Here is a 6,330-nt window from a genome sequence, read left to right as displayed (position 1 = left end):
TACTTGATTGTTTTACACAACATTGTGTATTCATAACATGTTTCATGAAAAATAAATATATGTATCATCGTACAAATGAAGTATAATGTATTCATAATTAAATGAACTACAGCTTTCTATTGACACGTAAATTAAGATCGTGTCTTAAGCATATTTGTGTTTATAAAAATGACATTATTAAGCATCTAAATTGTTGGTAAACAATACGGTCATATTTGTTTAAACGTAGGAAACATTCGCATACTAGCCGCATGATGCCACAATGGGTTTACTTATAGTTATGAGTAAATTTATTATTCTCTATTCTCAAAATACTATTAAATACTCGTCATCATTATCATCCATATCATCATCATCCTTTCAACATCATTATCATTATCATACAAATAATAACCCAAAGACAAATAGGAGTGAGTGCTTGTATTTGACAGGACTTTCGACATATAAATGCAAAAAACAATTCTTCTGACGCTCGTATGTGTTCCATGTGCCACCGCTCAGTCGAGGAGTCTCGAGACGACTGAAAACGATGTAATATCTTTGTTCAGATGTCTAAAGAACTGAAACGATACTATTTAAAAGATGTAGGGCATAAAATTATGAATACTTAACGTGCACGTGAGTGGCATGTAAAAAAGTGCAAATTTATTCATACCAATTCGACCGCAAGTATATCCTAAAATCAAGAGTTACTGTTTGACTAAACTGATCCCCGCCGATGCCCAAAGTGCACACAGAACGCCCCAATGTACATCGATCACGTTAAGTTGCTTAAATACTATAAATATACAAATGTGAAACATTAATTTGTTTAAAGAAGCTGGTATTATCTGCAAGATTCATCCACCACCACCAATCAAGAGAAGTGTACATGACTTCACGTAAACCCCATACAATAATCGGAAGTAATAAACGATGCAGGTAAAACCGCGAGCGGGATACGCAACCCTACTGCCTTTTTTCTTTTCTTTCATGTTTCTTTTAATGGCAGGAAGACGCATGAGGACCCATGGCTCAAGACCGGTGTCTAGGTGCCTTCATCACCTCCCGTAACCTCTAATTTAAGAGAAATCTACAAATAAGCAACTATTATTTACTATATAAATTAAGTATTTCTTATTAAAACATGTAAATAAACGTTATCAATTTCATTGCGCAAATTAACATAGCAAACAAACATCAAAAGCATCCCGTGCACACCCCGGACATCAAGAAGAAACAAACAAATCACTCAAGCCATAAAAATCCATAAACATTTAAAAAATAATGTTGATAAATCATAAGTATTCCGTTGTAATATATATATAAGCATATGACGATTTTTTTATTAAAGCTACATTAAACCGACTTCAACATAAAACCAGTCACACCGAAACGAAAAAATTAAGTAATCGTAAAAATAAGAATACCTTTTTAAAATTAAGCGTTCATTACGTAAGAAAACAAAAAAATGATAACACTGACATTTAAACATACCAAGATTTCAATAAATATGCAGGAAGTACTATCTCCAGGAAGTGAGATTCTCAAATATGAAACACATAACTTGAACATTAACATTAAAAACACAATATGAAGCAAACGATGAAACAAAATAATCAAGAAAACTTAGCTGCTTCAAACTTAAATGTAAATACTCTCATCGACTTTCTTGGTAAAAGAAATCAGTTCGTGTTTAGATCCCATCTCACATGGACTAAAAAACGAACTGAAAATAAACTTAATATCGACTTTATTATTGCAAAATTATAAACGTGAAAATAATGTAACCAATTATTTAGATATACATATGTCCATTAAGGGCGGGCGGGCGGGGTTATCACCCCTTCGTTTTCCTTTTCCATTATTTTTGCCTGTCAAATACACCCTCGAATGGCGACTCAATAGATTTGCAAATCATATATACCCAAACACAAAAAACTCGTGCGCTTTCACGCTAAATCTTAAACACAAAACCCGTGCAATTTTCGCGCTAAACCATTACCATAATCTTTCTTCTAAATAACATGTATAACACCATACTATACCGTATTTATCAAACCGAGAATAATTTCATTTTGTGCCACATTCGACCAGCGTAACTCCAGCCTGTCAGGATCTAAACTGACAGCTAATGAGACCACGAAACCTTGCGTGACTTCATAGCGCGACTTTATAGCGTGACTTTATAGCGGACAGCTCCTGTTACGCTGGCCACATTTGGTATAAGTCCCATTTTCGTATGACGCTGGTTATGTATGATTTAATGTATATATATATATATATATATATATATATAACCTAGTTCCCCGTATACTACTGCATAAAGTGTACTCATTTTGACCCCACATTTGGTATAAGTCCCATTTTCGTATGACGCTGGTTATGTATGATTTAATGTATATATATATATATATATATATATATATATATATATATATAACCTAGTTCCCCGTATACTACTGCATAAAGTGTACTCATTTTGACCCCAAGTTTTCATTTCAAAAACTTTCTATGAACTCTTTCAATATCCTCAGCATTTGATAAACCCCTCTTAAGCGTTACACAGTATGGACGTAACATACGCATCAAACAAATTCATCATGATTTTAACAGGAACATGAATGTCGTTGGTGATTGAAAAAAGCGACCCCATAACCTTTAAGCCTTTATCTGATAAAGTTTGTGTAGTTTGTATAAATGATCCACCACTTGATAGTACAATGCCGATATAGTTAATGAATGAACCATTTCTATTTGCTCAGTATTATAAAAAAAATGTGTTAAAAACTGTTATTACAATCTAACAAAATAGTATGGTGTTGTTGTTCTGTGTTAATATTTCATAAATATGCCACCATTTTAAGGGATTTGTTCTCTTGTTGTTGTTTTTTAATTATGTCAATTTTGTTTGACTACAACAACTGAAATATCAAAATACAAAACAACAATATAATTATAAGAATTAAACTAGAAAAAAGAAACATTTTTTTTATTTCCGCATGTGAACAGTTCTGATTAAAATATACAATTGCTAGTATCAAACCTTTCAGTACAAGTGCAATATAATAAAACAAGAGCACCGCCTTGCGGGTGCAGACCGCTCATCTATTTTTCTTTTTAAAGGTGATGGGAATTATCCCAATACTTCAATAAAAAAGATAGATGGGTGGGGTGGAGAGGGGTGTATAGTGTGGGGTTGTGGTCATTTATTACATTATGTTCCAAAAATAAGAACTAAAAATGCAAACACAAAAACAAAATATTTTTTTTGGGGGAGGCAGGAATTCTTGGGTGTGATAGTTGGACGGTCTTTCAAAAATAAAATAATTAAAATAAATATTTTTGTTTTTTAACCATGTTTCCAAAAAAGAAATAGGGGAGGGGGTTGGGTGGGGTCGGGGGGTATAGTGTGAGGGTGTGATCATTTATAAGATGATCTTTCACACACACAAAAAATGTTGTTGTTGTTTGGGGGGGGATTCAGGGGGGGAGGCATGGGGGATGGTTTGGGTGGAGTCTATTGTAGTATGTCATGTAAAAGTTGTTTTGTCAAAGTATCAATCAAATCTGATCATAAATAACAAAGTCATGGCAATTTTTGTAAAATTTAATTATTTGACCTTGAGAGTCAAAGTCATTAAAAGGTCAAGGTAAAATTCAACTTGCCAGGTACAGTACCCTCATGATAGTGTGCAAGTATTTGAAGTTTGAAAGCAATAGCCTTGATACTTTAGAAGTAAAGTGGTTGTAAACACAAAATTTAACCATAAATTCAAAGTCAAAAAGGGCCATAATTCCGTCAAAATGACAACCAGATTTATGCAACATGTTCCGTACAGTCCCCTTATGATAGTTTGTGAGTGTTCCAAGTCTGAAAGCAATAGCTATGATACTTTAGGAGTAAAGCGGCCAAAAACACAAAACTTAACGAAATTTTCAATTTTCTAAGTATAAAGGGGCCATAATTCTGTCAAAAGGCCAGCTAGAGTTACAAAACTTTGCCTGCACAGTCCCCGTATGATAGTAAGTAAGTGTCGCAAGTATGAAAGCAATATCTTTGATACTTTAGGAATAAAGTGGACCTAAACAGAAAACATAACCAAATTTTCAATTTTCTAAGTATATAAAGGGCACATAAATCTGTCAAAATGAACGCCAGATTTATCTAACTTTGCCTGCCCAGTCCCCTCATGATAGTAAGTAACTGTACCAAGTATGAATGCAATAGCTTTGATGCTTTATGAGAAAAGTGGACCTAAACACAAAACTTAACCAAATTTTCAATTTTCTAAGTATAAAAAGGGCACATAATTCTGTCAAAATGCACGCCAGAGTTATCAAACTTTGCCTGCCCATTCCCCTCATGATAGTAAGTAAGTGTACCAAGTTTGAATGCAATAGCTTTGATACTTTATGAGAAAAGTGGACCTAAACACAAAACTTTACCGGACGCCGACGCTGACACCGACGCCAAGGTGATGACAATAGCTCTTTTTTTTTCAAAAAATAGATGAGCTAATAATTGAAGAGAGGATTTTCCTGTTACATGTAGATTAGATGGCTATAAATGAAGGGGTCAAAGATTTACCGTTCGGTACAATCACAGATGGTGGTAATGTTTGAGCTCATCTTTATAATTTCAGTTATGCTCATCTGAAACAGGAGAAACATTTATGGTTTCAATACATTCAATACAATACAAACACTGTATAATGCAAAAAAAGGAGAGAGCAAAATAAACTAAATAATTACATGTATTGCATGTACCGGTATATAACAATTTCACAATTTATAACAATTTAAATAACTTATTTTTAACTGGTGATAGTTATGTACAGGTATTTAAATACATTTAATTAATAAAAGCATGACAAATGTCATATTATCACTCAAACAACCATTAAACCATTGATGAAATTCCTTTTTATCCATGACCACATTTGTGAATTCAAGGTTTTAAATTGTGGAAAAAGAATAAGAATTGTTTATGTGTGTACATGAACCGCCTAAAAGGAGGCGAAAACAAGTACAATGTAACTGGGTTTATAAATCACTTCTGGATATCTTTTTATTGAACTCATGCAATATGTGTCATGGGACTGGATTCCCATGTTGTCGAAAAGCCATTATTTTGTGTCCTGGGATTTGGAAAGCAGATCAGTGTGGGAATGCAGCTACTTAACTTTTTCGGTAGAATGTTCTTTCATTATCACTTATCCCCTTTTTCACATTTGAACTCTTCAACATTGTTAAAGGGTGGACTGAATTTCTCATGTCTGATTTGACACTTTTCTTAAGAATATGTTACTGGTGAACAAATGCCTTTTCTATTTACGGGGAAATGTTTTCTTATTTCCATAAATATCAGTGTATTTCCTGTACACAGACATCATCTATTTATACAAAAGTTAAGCTATACATTAATGATGGCGGCATTTTTTGTTTCATTATTGATATATTTTGCAGACAAAATATCATACAAACCCTTGTCATTAGAGTTGTTAAATGGCAAATTGACAGCATATCCCTTGACAAATGCCTCATTTTGAAACAAGGCCAAACAATTTGATTCTATGTTTATCGTCTTAGGTGTGCCCAAAATTTTTTGATCGAGCGGAAAATTGTGATTAAAAGGGGCCTTTTCACAGATTTTGGCATCTTTTGAAGTTTGTCCTTTAATGCTTTATATAAATCAATGTAAACATTGGATCTAAAAAGCTCCATTAAAAAATCAATAATAAAAATTAAAAAACGAAAAAAGGTAACCCTCAGCAGGACTCGAACCACTGACCCCAGGAGTCCTGGAGTAAAAAGTATGCGCATTAGATCACTCGACCATCCTTCCTTTAACAATGACAGACGTATTTTATACCTTATATAAGCGATCCTCGTAGTTTCGCAAGATCAAACGACAACAACAGAACTATCCAAATTATTCATTGGTTTCGCGTTGCAACGCTTTATAATTTTCAGGTTTTAAAATCGTCAAAAGATGCATATAAAGCTATTTAGAGCATAGTAAATGTTCAGTATTACGGTTTCCTCACAAATATCATAACTAAAACGAAAATTTGCAAACATGAAACAACTTTTTTCAATTTTGTCAATTTACCAAACCGTGAAAAGGCCCCTTGAAAGTGTACGAAAAATAACTACAGGGACCCATATGACGACAATAGCTGCGTCATTCCAGAAAAAAAATTGTACCGGTATTCCTGTTTGGTGAGCAGGTGTTATCCAGGTCTCCGCCACTTTGGAAACACTTATCAACACCTTCGGCACAAATTAGGCTGACTGATTGAATCAAATCATAAGAGTTTTTTATTCAATATCATACATACAATGTAT

This window comes from Dreissena polymorpha, chromosome 4 (assembly GCF_020536995.1).
Source record: "Dreissena polymorpha isolate Duluth1 chromosome 4, UMN_Dpol_1.0, whole genome shotgun sequence".
NCBI classification, from domain to species: domain Eukaryota; kingdom Metazoa; phylum Mollusca; class Bivalvia; order Myida; family Dreissenidae; genus Dreissena; species Dreissena polymorpha.
Note: the sequence above shows the minus strand (reverse complement) of the source record.